General features: G+C 45.5%; 1 protein-coding gene across 2 annotated transcripts in view; it reads right to left on the reverse strand.

Annotated features, from left to right (window-relative positions):
- The window catches only part of SLC7A2 (solute carrier family 7 member 2), a 51,691-nt gene extending 35,425 nt beyond the window's left edge, over positions 1–16,266 (reverse strand). Inside the window, exon 1 of one of the 2 annotated variants that reach the window (XM_036299576.1) lies at positions 16,115–16,266. The gene's annotated coding sequence lies outside the window, so the exon portion shown is untranslated. The remainder of the gene's footprint in view (positions 1–16,114) is intronic. The other variant, XM_036299575.1, reaches the window with a different exon arrangement.
- Between the last annotated feature and the right edge of the window lie 344 nt (positions 16,267–16,610).

Here is a 16,610-nt window from a genome sequence, read left to right on the forward strand (position 1 = left end):
GGCCCATTTCTGTTATAGCCACTGACGGTTTTGATTGGTGTGCACCATCTAAAGAGACCCACACCAAGTTCACATTTCTTTCAGAGCTCAGAGTCCCACAGTGAGCACAGGACTGAGGAAATGGAGTGCTCTGAGGAGCAAAGGGTTAACCAACCACATCCCAGAAAGCAAAGCACAGACAGTTTTCTGCCAGTAAATAGTCCAGTTATGAAGTACACACCCTAAACGGAGATGAAATTCTATCCAGAGCATGCCTTAAGGAACAGCTTGGTTACAAGCCGGTGTTAGCTAATGATGACGTCATCCAGCTCAATATAGCATGCCGAAGAGCTCCAGGATACTGCTCCTTTCGTTTTGAATTTGGGGTGGGGGAGGGGAGGGAGGGAGGGAGGGATTGAGGGAGGGAGGGAGGGAGGAAAAGAGGGAGGGAAAGAAAAAGGAAAAGAAAATGGAATGTGAAAGTAAAAAGAAGTAATTGGGATCCTTCATTGGTTTACTGTTACGTTTTGGGCACTGGATAGACCTTATTTTATTTAATTTTCACAACCACTTCAGCAGAAATGGCCCATCTTCAGATGATGAAACTGATGTTCAGAGATGCTAAGTAACTCGCTCAAGATCTCAGAGCTAGATTTGAACCCAAGGTTGTGAGACTCCGAAGTCCATGCCCTTTCTTCTGTGCCACACAGCCTAGAAGCAAGGACACATGCAGAATTATGGCTCTTGGCAGCCAAACACCAACTGATGAAAGATCATTGGAAGGTCATTATCCAGATGTTACCAAAAAATTTTTTGGGAGACTTTGGAATTTTCGAACCTCATCTCCAATAGAGTTTAACCTTTCTAATTCATAAACCATTACTACCTTAAGACTGAAAGTATAATCGTTATTAAAATATAAGCAATGGAGAAAAAAATGTAAGGATCAATAAAAGTAACTAGATAAGCATCATAACTTATGTCTGTATTAAAATTCTAACATACTGGGGGCTGGGAAGAGGGGAGTAAAGGAGGGGAGGGACTGGGAGATATCTGTACTACTGTCAACAATAAAAATATATTTAAATAAAAAATAAAATTCTAACATATATTAAAACTCACTTCTTCTAGCTACCGAAACCTGCAATAATTTAATATAAGAAAGCTTTAACATAAAAGCTGAAGACTTTTGCTGCTTTTACTAAAACACAAGGTTTTCTGAAACACTGTATTTATTTTACAATTTGTCTGATTCATTCCTTATCCATCTCTTGGGTTCTCAAATAGCTAGTATTCTTAATTCTCCCCATATTTCGGAATTCAAAACATATTTCAGAACAAATGAAGCCTTGTGGCCCTGCAAATCACATCTTTCATGTTTTAGTTTTGCTTAGATTTTATTTCAAATGGCCTCTGGTAATATCAGAGACCTTCCCCTTCTATTACCCCAAATTTTTCTATGGCCTCGTTTTGTGCCTGCAAATAATTTGGTATAATTCAATTGAAGTCAACAGTATTTTCTTAATCCACAGACGGAATCTGTTTGGAGGAATGAAAAGGGGAAACCAGCAGAGATAACAGATATATATTTGCTACATCCTTTGAAGTTTGCCTAGTGAATTCCCACATGAACTCCTTAATATCACAGAGTCTGCTAGTCCAAGTCTTTAGTTCCTTGGATGTTGGTTGTGGGGCAGGGGAGTGAGCCCCAATATAAGCCCTCCGACCATAAGCTTCAAGAGGGCAGGGATTTCGTTTGACTGCTTTGTCACAAGTCCCTACAGAGCACCTGTCACTCAGAGCGCTCAAATATTTCTGAATGGATGTTTGGCGGTGGCCACCATCCTTTTCTAAAATGCTAACCAAGTATGGACAGTAAAGAGTGGCCAGAAGAGGGTGAGGGGCCTGGAAACCACGTCAACTTGAAGAAGAATTAAAGAAATTGCAGGCATTTGGGCAGAATAAGCAGGGATGGAGCAGGAGCCCAGAGAGAACCCTGCTGGGAGTCTGCCAATAAGCTCTGAGAGTGACCAGCCACGTGCCGGGCAAGTCACTGGGGTCTCTGTCTTCTCATCTTTAAAACAGAACTGCTGTAAGGAATAAGTGGACAAGAAAGTGTCTGGCAAATACCAAAGAGCGTTAGAAACACAAATTGCTATTATTTCTACGTTTTGCTTCTTTCGATCTTGGCTGGGGGAGTCTTGGGGGAGAGATGATCACTTCTTTAAAAAATGTGAATGGCAATGTGTAAGAAGAGGACTCTATCCATATTACACGAGAAGACAACTCCAAACAAAATAAATGTAAAAAGGGTATGACATTGACCCAACAACATGCAGACCTCCCTAATCAAGAGTGTTCCTCCCTATACGAAGCTGCCACTTCCTAAGGGTGTCAGGTCTTCATTGTTTTAAACAGAGAACATGCATTTCAGAATGATTCAGAAATTTCTACGACCAGGTTTAGTTAGATAGGTATTAGCTAAGGCATCTGCCAACTGAGATTCTATGACTTAATGGTACGATTTCTTTTTGTTGTAGCTGAAAAACTAACTTTTTCATGATTCCCTGTGTATGTATACACAAAGTCAGATAACAGGTAGCTTACACTGAAGTCCATATTGCCCAAACCTTCAACCAACTCAACATCCTCTTTCCAAAGAGCAGCAGTCACGTAAGTTCACAGTGACTAGAACACAAAAAACCCACAGGTATGTCCTCATAATATTGATGACTTTGGAAAAGGGTCAAGGGCCATTACATCATTACATATCCACCATTCAGATGAAGTAAATACTGATTTGGTAAACCTCTCTTAAGTTTAAAGGTTCACCTGATGCAACAAGTCTATTTCAGTGTAGACAACAAAAATTCCTCTTTCTCTCCCCTTTTCCCTATATTCTTGGGTGGAATATTTCATTCCGAATAGCAGGTACAAGTAACACCTTCAGTAACAGCTCTACCAGTGCCCCTATCCATCACACATAAAAATGCTTTCCTACAAGACCGGAAAGAGAAGCTCCGTCCTTCTCCCACGTAGCCCAGACAATGAAAAAGTAAGCAGTGGGAATAGTCAGGCCACACACGATGAGGAGATTTGTATCTTCCTCATTTCAATTCATCAGTTTCCACCACCGTCATCCTCATTACTGTTATGCCTCCAGCACTTAACATAGCTGAAGCTTATTTGATCCTTTTCACAAGACAACATTTGGGCTGCATGAAAGGATACTGAAGGCACTAGTTAATGAGTATGGGATCTAAGAAGCAGGAAAAGAACCGTCTACAGAGCAGAGCAGAACTGAGCTCTGTTCTCATTCAGAGTGGCTTTAAGAGAAAAGGGAAATCTGGGAAACTTACAATTTTAAGTTATTCCAAAATTGGATAGCGGCGAGGAGTCAACTCCCATCGACAGCTGCAAATATTACCCTGTCTCTTCCTCTCAGTGTACTTTTAAGAAGGAAAAATATACGTGCTATGGCTGTGTAGACCAGTGTGCTCTGACATATTTAAACAGATCTAGAATAAAAATACAGGTTTTCTGGGCTGCATTCTCATTCCACATCTACTCCGTTCACACCATGAGGGACTCTGCTGGGTTCTTTGTTAATGTTTTATCAGTCTCTCCTGCCAACTCCCAGTGTATGTTTTGGGGCACATGGTGTTTTTAAAATGGACTGCTCTCTGGTTCCCCACAGTTCCCCACCATTCCTTACTATTTTGCACTGAGAAAAAGCCATGTTGTTTGTTATTCTGTTCTGGGTACGGAGACACCAATAAGTCTGACCTAGAATATAAGATCCAAGAGCTCAAAGAACGTGTCCTTTCTCATTTGTGTCTGTATCTGCGTGCCCAGGAAAGTTCTGCACGTGGGTGCGGGGGGCATTCCATAACTACTCAGTGGCCACAGGCTTTAAAAGGAAGAAAAATTAAATTATCAACTTTAACATTTATCTTTGGGCCATTGAGCCAAAGATTTCATTGCATGAAGAATGGCAAACAATGCTGTGAAATCACTGGTTGTGTATGTCACCATTTGTTAAGAAGTGGCTTGTGAAGGGACCAACTCTCTAAATTCTGTTTTTCAGCATCTCCGTTGTAAATGGGACATTTTTCAGTGGGCAGGCTTGTTGTTTAGGCTTCGTAAAGCCCCCAAAGTTTAGTGCCTTGAAACAGTAAGTCCTTATAAAATGGTCATTATCCTTTAAAAAAGCTGAACTAAATCATGTTCTGTCAGAAGATGTTTTTTAAATGTGATAGTTTATTATTATTTTAAAAGATATTTTTATTGATTTCAGAGAGAGGAAGAGGGAAAGAGAGACAGAAACATCAATGATGAGAGAGAATCGCCGATCATTGATCAGCTGCCTCCTGCATGCCCCCTACTGGGGATTGGGCCCACAACCCAGGAATTTGCCCTGACCTGGAATACAATTATGACCTCTTGGTTCATAGGTCAATGCTCAACCACTGAGCCACAGCATCCAGGCAATAGTTCTTTTATTCTATCTATATAATAAAAGCCTAAGGTGGAACGACCAGAACGACCAGTCGCTCTGATGCACACTGATCACCAGGGGGCAGACGCTCAATGCAGGAGCTGGCCTGTGGTGGTCAGTGCACTCCCACAGGGGGAGCACCACTCAGCCAGAGGCTGGGCTCATGGCTGACAAGTGCAGCGGTGGTGGCAGGAGCCTCTCTCACCCCCTCGGCAGTGCTACGGAGCAGCAAGCCAAGTGGTAGGGAGCAGCAAGCAGGCAGATGGTAAGGAGCTAGGGATCCAGGACTGCGAGAGGGCGCAGGCCAGGCTGAGGGACCCCCCCACCCCATCCCAGTGCATGATTTTTGTGCACTGGGCCTCTAGTATAGACATAATGACTAATGCGTTAGAAACAGATACTACTTGAATACCAGTACACAACTAATTCACTGAATCCATCTTGTGAACACTTTTTACAGTAACGAATGTAATAACTGATATAGCAGGATCTCCTAGAGCAGTAAATATACTACTCTAATTCAAATTATGAACCGAGCATTTCCTAGCTCCACGTAAAAGTCACCTGGAAAAGCCCTGACTAAAAGTGATGGCCAAGAAAGGCTGAAAACACCACATGGGCCCTTTCTTAGAGGAACGACAGGGTGCTGCTAACGCGATGCTAGAAATGATGGGGAAGCAGATTTGTCTAAAAAGTTACAGACACTCCCTGTAGCCACGGTTTGCTTTTGTGCTCTGGAAACCTTGCCAGTCATCCTGCAGTCTGCAGTCAGAGTCAGAACTGCGGGGAAGGGAGTGTAGGAAGAGAATAGGGGGAGGAGGAAAGCGGAGATACCACCAAGCAGATGCTGACGTGCGGTTTCCCACACACTGGCGCGCTCCCCAATGCCGCTGCCAAGCGCAGGCAGCGATGTTCTTCAAGGCTGACCTTATCCAGAGGAAAATACAACCTACGTGCCAAGGACAGCGGATAGTTAAGGGAGACACCCCGAGCGCGCTCCACAAACCAGCTCAGCCTCGACAGCTGCGCCTCTGGGGAGCCAGGCTCAGGTGTAACTGGATAGTTCATGCATTCACACTTCCAAGTAGAAGAAAAATGAGAGGGAGGAGGGGGGGACCAGCAGGGGGAGGAGGGGGAAGAGGAGAAGGAAAAGGGGGGAGTGGGGAGGAAGAGGAGGAGGAGGAGGAGAAGCATCTGGAGCCAGCTGTACATGCTCTCTCAATTATAAGCTGAACTATCTTAAACAGCCACCAGCTGCCACTGCCCCGCCTACAGAGCAGGGTCTCCAACATCTGTGAGTAGCAGCACACCAGGTGTGGTCAGAAGAGGTGTCAGAGGCTGTTGAGGGGAAACCCTGGGGAGTAACACATGAGAATGGGCTGCTTGCCGTTTCTCTCCTAGAGCAGGAAAGGAGCTTAGGGACCTGCTGCTCTGAGCCCTCTTTTCCAAGGCACTGAAATAGAACTGGAAAGAAACCAACACTTAATATTGGGGATTGAGACGTTAAGGAGAAAATGCTGCGTGTTGGCTACAGTTAGAAATGTTCTCAACATTGCACTGTCTCTAACTCTGAAAATACTCGCATTCCTGTTTGACTTTTCTGCAGGCATGTCTGCACAGGTAGCAGCTCCAGCTCACGCTCACGTCACACACGCCTATGGGGAATGGGTCGTCGCAGTTCTGCTTGAAAAGAAACACAGGCTTCTTCTGAGCCAAGAATCCCCGACTTAAAGCCCTCGGTGCTGCCCCTAAAGATGCGGGAAATTCAATTCAGGAAATAACTGCTGTAGAAGTTCCGTTGAGGTGAACACTAGAGAAAGATTACTCTCTCCTCCTGCAACATGATTCTACATGCATCACTTTCTTGAGAGAGAGAGAGAGAGAGAGAGAGAGAGAGAGAGAGAGAGAGAGAGAGAGAGGAGGAGGGAGGAAGGGAGGGAGGGAGGGAAGATTTCTTGCATTCTCTATTCCCTGTTTACTTCACTTGATAGAAATTACACTTAGTTCAATCAACTGAGCCCCTTTCTTCCACTTCTTGAAAAGGGCTTGAATTCTGATTTACGTCTACGAAGTCAGAAGTGAAATGATAAAGGTCAGCATTGCTGGTGCCCCTGGTCTAAGAAGTAAAGCATTGAGTGATATGGGATGAAGCGCAGGGCCATTCTTAAAACAGAGTAGTCTTTCACCGGAACTGGCAATGACCACTGTGCCCACCACTCCAGCTGGCGCCTGCACTCCGCACTCCACCTCAGCAGCACCATCCAGCCTACCTTACGCCGCCGCCACCACCTCCACCCCTCACCACCGCGCACAACAGCCAACCGCAACTGCGAACAGGCCAGTGACCATCGGCCAACAGAAAGTCGATTATAGAGAGCAGCTACACTACATACTTTCAAAACGGGGATTAGAGAAACAACGTGAGTTCTCAATGCTTTCCACAGGCTCAAAGTCAATTTATACTATTTCCGGTAGTTCGATGAATTAAATGGTGCCTTCAGTTTTCAAAGTCACTGGAAAAACTGATCAGTTTTAGAAGGGGTCGAGGGATGCAACACACCCAGCATTAGCAATGTAGGACAAGAAATAGGTCAGTACTTTAACGTTTGAGGTGACAACACCAGGTTGCTTGTCCTTCACAATCTCTGGTAGGCTGCAAAACAAGATCAGAAAAATGTAAATATGCTACTCGTTATGCAGAAAGGGCATCTGGTCCATCTCAGAGAGATAAACTGCACTATCAACAGAAATTTTATGCAAAGTCCGCTCTTTTTTTTTGTTTGGTTCACTGAACTAAGTGCGAACCATCTGTTACCGATGATTATCAGGAAAAATAAAAATGCAAACAGCCTTTTAAAGAAGACAGCACAGCAGCATTCCCAACACAGCCTACTTGTTTCAAGCATCACATCTGAGGTTTAAATCTAATGACTTCATGTGGCTTAGAACCTGTAGGTAGAGTCTTCATTTTTAGGTTAAGATGACAGCTTTCTTTTTGGTTTGGTTTTTCTGGTCAGAGCATGCCGTTTAAAAAAGTTAGACATCATAAGAATGCCACTATCCTAAAATGTCTTATTCAAATGTTAATTTCCAAGAGGGTTTTAAAAATCTAACAACTTTGAAGTTAAAATTTTGCTTTGATGCCCGTTTATAAAACGCCTGCCACGGAAGTAGTGGATTATAGTGACTATGCTATGCTTCCACAAAAGCAGAATGGCCAGGGGTGAACTCAGTGCTCCTGTCAAGTCAAAATGCTTGAAATCAAGTCTTCAACTCTGGCCCCAGCTGTCTGACCTTGTAAGATCTGTTTCTTTATCTATAAAAAGAGAGCTCTGAAATGTCCTTCTCAGAAGCCCGCTTCCCTTCCAAATCTAAGCACTGTGCTTGGCATATGCATCGTTCCAGGAACTCGGGAACTATCCCGGCCAGAGAAGCTGGAGAGGAACCCTTCAAAGACTTCAGAAATTGCCCACAAGACAGGTTTCCATCCCCTGTCAAGGTCAGAGTACAGGCTACAAAACCAACGACCTCAACAGTGCCGCGCCATGTTCACGGCGGTGCTGACCTTATTCGTGTATTGCCATCATGAAAATGAAAAAGCAATTTCGTTTTCAAGGTGAAATTCTAAGTTTCAGGGAGAGTTTAAGACAGGGTCAGCCCAGGATATGCTGCCAAAGCTCCAATAGTACAAATGTTACCAACACCCACGAGGGTTTCTCAGCGGCATGCAAATGTGTTCTGTGCTGTTTCCTTGATGAACACAGCACACACAAGTCCTACTCCACCTCCACAGCCGCAGTGCCACAAATGTAATGCATTTCAAGAGGGCTTTTTTGCAACAAAGCATTACAAATCTTAACCACGTGTAAGGCAAGTTTTGCAAAAGATAAGAAATTCAATGGGGAATTCAACTTTTAAACTGCTCGCTTTGCCTCGCTGCTATTCACTGGGCACATTATTAAGTGAGCATGACCCGTAACAAAGAAAAGCTTGCGGTTAGTTTATACTTTAAAAACTGACCAGGCTCTGCACTGATGCTTACCTTGCTCTTTAAAACATATAACCTCTTCAGTTCTACTACACAATAAGTTTATAAAAAACCGGACATTTCTACAAGAGGATCCACATCAGACTGATACTGAGCTATAAGGTTGGATTTCAAATGTCATTCTAAAGATGCTCCAATTTTAGGTAAGAAAAGAGGGCATTGGCTAGTCTTATCCATTCTTTTTCTTCCTTTTCTTTTATGTATATACTAGAGGCCCGATGCACAAAATTCGTGCAAGAGTAGGCCTTCCTTCCCCCGGCTGCCAGCACCAGCTTCCCTCTGGCACCAGAGACCAGGGCTTCCCTCCGGAAGGACAGCCAGTCTAATTAGCATATTATGCGTTTATTATTATAGATTTGCTACTACTCAATTAGAATGATCTCGGCTACACTTAGAATCAAACTTATTTCCTGGCCCGTTGGTAGGCACAGAAATCTGTGAATCTGAGAATTTGGAAGAAAGAAGGGTGGTGATGCCAGAGACAATTAAAGTCCAGAGTGTTCCTCTGAGGCCAGGGAACTACTCCCAACACACCACAAAGGAGAATGGTCTTCATTGTGTCATGGTCACAGCTCTTTAACTTGGGCCCCCCAGAGCCACGCCTATTTCTGAGCCAGTTCTCAGCTTCTCCTTGGAGGCCATGAGCAGTCTGACATCAGCAAGAGAAAAGGAGAAATGGCCAAGAGGGCCTCATGCTGCCCCAAAGGGTTTTCTCCTCAGATACTTTCCCCAGGAGGTGAAATGGCTTCTGAATTACAGCGTTCTCATCCTGGGTTCCTGAAACACACGTGCCCACCCGTTGGAATTCAGAGAGTTTGAAGTCCCAAAAATCTTACCCAAATTATTGGGGCAGGAGCGTCTTACATGCAAATGTACGGGTCTTCTTCCTTCCACTGAAGTATAAATCAGAACGGAGAGGCTATTAGACTAAAAGAGGAAAAGCTCCTTCTATGTATGTCAAAGAACTATAAGTACCATTCGTTCAAATTTAGTTGATGAAAACTGTATGAAACGCAGCATAAGAAAAGACAGCAAGTCAATGTAATCTCTTTTCAACCTGAATCTGTTAATGTGCTTTACCTTTCCTCTCTAAGGTCTTTCAGAATAGTTTGAATAGGCAGTTAAATGTCACAATTTTCTAGAAGCTCAGGGTAGTAAAAATGAGCAATTCTGCCAAGTTATGAGTAAGTATTGTTGCTCTCCAAAATGCTCAGCCAGAACTGAAGTCCAAGATGCCCAAGCTTTACCAAAGAGCGACTATTGGAGGAAAAAGCAGTGATAGAAACCGTATGGTGATGACAGGACCTAAACTGACTGACCATTTGGTTTATGTTGGGAACACATCACATATGTGGCAAAGAGAAAACTCTAGGATAGATTGCCTTCTCCTCCTGATCCCTTCAGCTCTTTGCGTCACTCAACGGCAGCTTTATCGCACTCTCCCCGCTGTGTGTGCACTTGTTAACTCCTTCACTGGGTGGTCAACACCCGGAGAAGAGGGACCAAGTTATTCATTCTTTGCTTCTCTATGGGCCATAGCGATACACAGCACTTATTCATCCAAAATGGATCAACTAACTGCTGATCATGGAAGACTCCAAATAGCATGCCTCATAGGATATTCTTAGAATCAAAGTGACAAAGTCCTATTCCCTATTCCAAGGGAATCCCAATGTACCAAACAGTATTTGTTAATCTGGATGCTCACACAATTGCTAAATACTATCAATTTTGCATATTAGTTTCACAAAAGTCAAATCCAGTTGCTTCCACCAAATTGATACCTTCTTTCAGACACCAGACAGCATGAATGTGGAAAGGAAGGGTTATGACACAGGCGCTGGGAAAATACACTTTATGTGTGATACAGGGATGATGTCCCACCTCCAGCACTCAAATATATTTCAAGTTCTGGAGAATTTAGTATGATTTTTAAAAGCACACATTGAATTGCATGTGGAAAATCTGCCCCGAGTTCACATTAAGAGAGTAAAGCAATGAGGCTGAACATGTAAAGGGTCCTCATTTAGTTGAATATGCTCTAACTGTGAATTCCACTAGTGACCATCACCATGACCTTCACCATCACCATTTACCACGAGGCCAGCTGGATTCCCAGAGCCAAGGCAAGAAAAGACCCTAACAGAACAACCTTTATTTCCTAATCATGATCAACTTACCAACTCACATAACAGCTTTGTGCCCACACAGAAGAATAAATAAAAATTGAGCTTTCAGGTTTATTACTTGCCTTTTTTAAATGAATAAGCATCTTTTTTTAAAAAAAAAATGATGATCACGGAAGACTCCATGATCCATAGATCCAAAGATCTTAAAATCTGACAAAAAAAAAAAAAGATGGGCAGTAATAAAATGAGAGCATCTTAACTAAACTGCAGTATTGTTCAGGCTTCTGGTGACATCAAGCTCTACCCAGTGGGCTCACTGGGTCTCCACTGGAAGAAAGTGGGCTTTGACCACATGAACAGCATTCCATTGGTTGTGATTGTACGAAGACTTAGGGAGCCCAGAGGAAGCCAGAGTGGGTTAAGGAAAGAGAAGAATTTTCCCCACAACTGTGGGGAAAACTAGCCAGAAACAAAAGGGACATAAGAATTCTTTGTTGTGTATTGTTCACAAAATATGCGAAAAATGACTACAAAACAGTCAGGGCTCTTTTTTCCCCACAATTCCTGGAAGAAAGGTTATGAAATGTTCTTACATCATCGGCCCACTGCCCCATCCCAGATGAGGCTCAGGTTGTAAAGAGTGGTGTGAGCGTGAGCGTGCAGCACGGGAATGGGTGTGCGGTGGGGGTTCTAGTCTTTAACTTGGTTTCTTTTTTGCAGTGGGGTAGGGAGGAGGCATACAATTAAATACATGACACTGGCAGCACTAAATCATCACATAGGACACTCCAGCTTGATGATGCAATCTTGGATGCAAGAAACCCCAAGATTTTCAACAATATATCCTGACCATGCACACCCAGAAAAACAGAGAACCATGGACTCCCCAGAGGAGACAGATCCAAAGTAAACCTTGAAATAAGAACAGGCAGGGGAGGGTGGGTGGGTGGGAAGAGATCAACCAAAGAACTTGTATACATATATGCATAACTCATGGACACAGACAAAAGGGTGGTGAAGGCCTAGGGTAGGGGTGGGGGCGGGCTAGGAGAGGTCAATGGGGGAGAAAGAGGATATATGAAATACTTTCACAATAAAGATTTCAAAAATCCTATATAATAAGAGGCTAATATGCAAATCGAAAGAATGGCAGAACAATTGATTGCTATGATGCACACTGACCACCAGGGGGCAGATGCTCAACGTAGGAGCTGCCCTCTGGTGGTCAGTGGGAGTACCACTCAGCCAGAAGCCCTGAGCCGGGCTCACGGCTGGCGAGAGTAGTGGCGGTGGCGGGAGCCTCTCCCACCTCTGCAGCAGCACTAAGGATGTCCGACTGCTGGCTTAGGCTCACTCTCCATGGGGAGCGGGCCTAAGCTGTTAGTCGGACATCCCCTGAGGGCTCCTGGACTGCGAGAGGGCACAGGCTGGACTGAGAGACACCCCGCTTCCCAGTGCACAAATTTCGAGCACCAGGCCTCTAGCATATATATAATCATGAACCCTCCTAAAAGAATAATAAAAAAAAGGACAGAATATATGGAACACAGCCTTTTAAATAGAAACCACATTAACTAACATCTTAAAGTCAATACTAATTGTACTTACCAATGAGGAAGTTAACTAGTGGCAGTGGAGGCCATTCTCAGAAATATTTAAAGTCAAAAAGAGTCCCAGAATCACTGACAATCCTTCTGAAATAATGGCCAGAAAGGCAATTAAAGGAAAATAAGAGAAGCATCAGGACAAATCTGTGACTGCCATTTAAACAGAAACACCAAGCATGTGAGCTTTTGATGATGGACTACTAAGTGGCATCATCTTCATCTAGTCACGTGCTGCTTAGCGATGTTTCGGTCAGCGACGGGCTGCATATACCACCGTGGTCCTGTGAGACTGTAATGGAGCTGAAAGATTCCTCTCACCTAGTGATGGTGCAGCCATCATACAGTCATAGCACAATCCATCTCTCACGTGTTTGTGGTGGGGCTGGTACTGTGCTGAATTATGTGCAGTACATAATACTTGATAGTGGTAATAAACGACTGTGTTATTGGTTTATATATTTACTATATTATACTTTTATCATTGTTTTAGGATGTACTCTTTCTACTTACAAAAAATTGTTTGCTGCCAACAGTATACCTTGCTACACTGGCAGCAGCCTCACACTTCTTGTGTTTGCCGTGTCCCTGGGTTGCATCATTTTCTCTGAGTTAATCTCGTGTTGTTTTGTACAGTAACATGCTGTACAGGCTTGCAGCCTAGGACTGATACACTATACCATGTGAGTTAGGTGCGTAGTAGGCTGTGCCATCCAGGACTGGGTAAGTGCACTCTGTGAGGTTCACACAACAGTGAAATCACCTAACATCGCACCTCTCAAAACGTATTTCAATCATTGTCAGGTATGGCTGCCTTAGAGAGTGTGTTCTTACTTCTTTTCTGATATAGATGATGCGAAGCCATTTGTTTATAGGTGTTGTTACTCTATGTAAAATTACAACAAAATAAAGAACTTCCCTTAAAATCCCTCAATGGAGGGTTTACAGAATGTAAAAATAGGTGCAGAATCCCTCGAAAGCTGGAGCTACACATTACTTTTGGTGGTTCGGTGTCTGGTACAGAGTAGGGACGCACTAATTTTCAGAGGAGAAATACATACTTGAAGACAGACACAACATCCTTTCTCGAATTACTGAAATCAGTGGCATTCACTCAACAATAAACACGTACGGAGCCACACATTATGTGCCACACGCTGTGTTAGACAACAGCACGAAAAGTTATTAAAACAGATGACAATGAAAAAAACAATGTCATTAGTTTTTTTTAATCAAGGCTATAAACTATGTAGTTTTGAATATTCAGATTAAAGGTGTAGAAATGAGTTGACCACTTAGATTTTCAAAAACCACTAGACAGGTGGCATCTCATAATTGAAATCTGAAGGCAACCGGGATTTTTACTACAGGCACGCCTCATAAATATTGCACATTTGATTTCAGACCACTGCAGTAAAAAGACTATTGCAATAAAGTGAGTCTTGATGTTTTTGCAGGTGGAGGGTCTTGCCTTCCATTTGTAGAAAACACAACATCTGTGCAGCCCAATAAAGTGATACAGTGAGATGAGGTATGCCTGCATGCAGTTGGATGACAAAACATTCAAATGAGGCGCATAGCACTAAACATGTGAATAGGCAGAAACATGTGCCCTTGCAAGCGTTGCTCATTTTCTAAATGCCTGACACCCAGCAAGTAGTGTAAAAGAAGCCGGTGCTTAAAAATCAACGTGTGTGTATCCTGTTTGGGGAAACAGACCGCAGCATCGGGGTGTTTTCAGGGTTCTGTTCTGAAAGTTGGCCGCTGAAGGGCACCGGAATAAAGCCAGCAGGTGGTTCTGAACACTTCGAACAGTACATACCTTTCTGAATAGGTAGTAGATATGCAGCAGCAGGCGGAGATAAAACAGCAGGGAAGACAGAAACGAGGCTAAATAGAGACGTCCCCAAAGGAAAACTCAAAGGGAAAGCTCCTGTGAAAAAGTGGGCTGAAAAGAGACGCAGTAGCCACGGGATGAGGCTCCCGGTCTGGCCAGAAGAGCCGGGAGGCGCAGTGATAACGTCAGCCAGGAAGCACCAGCAGAGGACAAACGCGGGGCCATCCAGCAAGGGGCCCAGGCACGCCTGCCCTGCAAAGGTGAGCAGGTTCGTCGAGGAAAGCGAGAACCATGAGCTTCACACTTCTTCAGGCACGTATGTTAAAGACAGAACTAGAGGAGAATACAAGGTGAAACACTCCACAGTATTCTGGATTTTTTTTTTTTTTTCTAGTCCAACAGCCACCAGGTCTCCCCTCCCAGCCTCCCTTCTCCTTTGCTAAGTCCAGCGATAATGATTAGATACTTTGGAATCAAAAGGGCTGTGCTGACGTGGGATGAGGCCAAGGAGGCTGCAAGCGGAGTCCTTGCAGATACCACCCAGATTTCACTCTGGTCTCCAAGGGCATGATAAATCCTAAGAGATTAAAATGACTTAAGAGACACGGCATTCCCTAACCAAGGCACAGTGGAAACCAAGTGAGGGGCGAGGGAGAAAATGTGAAAATCCTAACAAGTGTGGCCTCCCAGAGTAGACCACTAGCAACTTTGTAGTAAAAGGAGAAATTAAAAGCGCCTATGATCTTCTGCAGTGAGAAGTCATTTATTTCATGTTAAGCTTTAGTGCAATTAAAAGGGGGTAAAAAGGATTTAATATTACAAAAGGGAAAAAGCAACCATAAGAGAGTATATGATGGATATTCTTACCCTTTATATTCCCTAGAAAAAGACCACAAACACAAATGTTTGCAATTTGCTGAGGAGATCATTATTATTAATCCTGAGGGAGGCGGGGCGGGGGGGGGGGGGGGGGGGGACGGGCGGAGGGAAGGCCATTGAAGTTGGGGCAAGAATGAGAAAGTACCAACCGAGGCACATTCACTCTAACTTCATATGCCAGGTCCCCAGCCACGATTCAGAGAGCTCTTTTGGAATAACATCTGATCCTATCCCCTCGTTAAAAGGAGTGTTTCTGTACAAATGAGTAGAGAAATCTTAGGATCAGTCCTGAAAGTCTTGTCACCTAAACGCTGGGTAAGCAGTTCTGCATAAATACTTGCAAGTTTGAACATTTTTTTCCTCCTGGGATCTAGGTACTGTGTCCATTTAGATGACCTGCGAGCTATTTCTTGTCAATATCTCTAAGACACAATCTCTGCGGACCTTACTCCATGGATTGGGCGTCGTGTCAATAGAAGTTGTCAAGTTCCCAGGTGGAAGGCTATTGAGGCTGATGGGCCCCGTCATTCCAGAAGGATCAGGAATGGCATTTGGAGTTCAAGGTTGAAAACTGCATGAAATAGGCTTAAAAAGTAGAGCCCATCTCCAACGGGTCTAAGACGGCACCCTCTTACTTTAAAACACCCCGAGCACCACCGCGGGCCACTTTACCTGTGCAGCCAGTCCAGGGCAGGTCTAGGAGGCGAAAACTCCAAGCGATGTTTTATATGTAAATCAAGAACCCCCAGGGAGCGGAAGGCGACTTCAGGGACTCCCCGGCGGGGTGCAGAAAGGGAGGGGGGCGGTCTGCCCTCTCGGAGAGGGGTTCCCTCCGGGGACCCTCTGGACAAGAGTGGCTAACGGGCTCCCCCGGAGCGGCCGTGCCAGGTCGTCTCCCAGCTCCCGCTGCCCACGCCCTTCGCGGACCCCGATGCCTCGGGGCTAGACGGGGAGACGCGCAGCCCTAAGGATGGGGGTTCGCGGCGGCAGCCCCATCCCGCACCCCTGGAGCTCCGGTCTCAGCGCGGCTGGAGCGCGCACTCCGGGCAGCTGCGCGCAGCTGGACGCAGCCCTCGGCGCCCCGGTCCCCCCATCGCCTGCGGCCCCTCCGCGAGGCCGGAGGGAGACTTGGCAACTTACTGGGCAGCGCTCGGGCCGCGCCTGCAGCGGGTGGAGGGTGCGCGGCTGCAGCGGGTCGGGTCCGCGGCTCGGGGACTGGAGACCAACCGACGCGGGACGGGTCCACGCACAGAGCAGCGCGGCCGCAGGGCTGCAGAAAGCGGGCTGGGCATGTGGGCGCCCTGCTCAGTAGCCACGCGGGAGGCGGGGCGCGGGGCTGGGCGGCACCGCCCCCTCCACCCACCCCCACTCCCCCCGCCTCCGCCCTGCGCTCCCCACCCCCACCCCGCCTGGCCCGCGCCCCGACCTCCCGGCGGCGCGGGCCAATCCCCGCGGTGGGCGGCCCCTCGGGCGACGGGCCTGGGCAGCTGGGCCTGCGGGGCGGGGAGCGGCGAGTCCCCAAATTTTCGCTTTCCCGGGATGACCCCACCTCAGAGGCCTTTCCGAGCAGCGCTCTTCCCAGTGGGGTTTTTGTGCTGCGTTTACTTTTCATTTTCAGAAGATTTTGTAAGTACGG

The sequence above is a fragment of the Myotis myotis genome, unplaced genomic scaffold (genome assembly GCF_014108235.1).
Source record: "Myotis myotis isolate mMyoMyo1 unplaced genomic scaffold, mMyoMyo1.p scaffold_m19_p_3, whole genome shotgun sequence".
NCBI lineage: Eukaryota > Metazoa > Chordata > Mammalia > Chiroptera > Vespertilionidae > Myotis > Myotis myotis.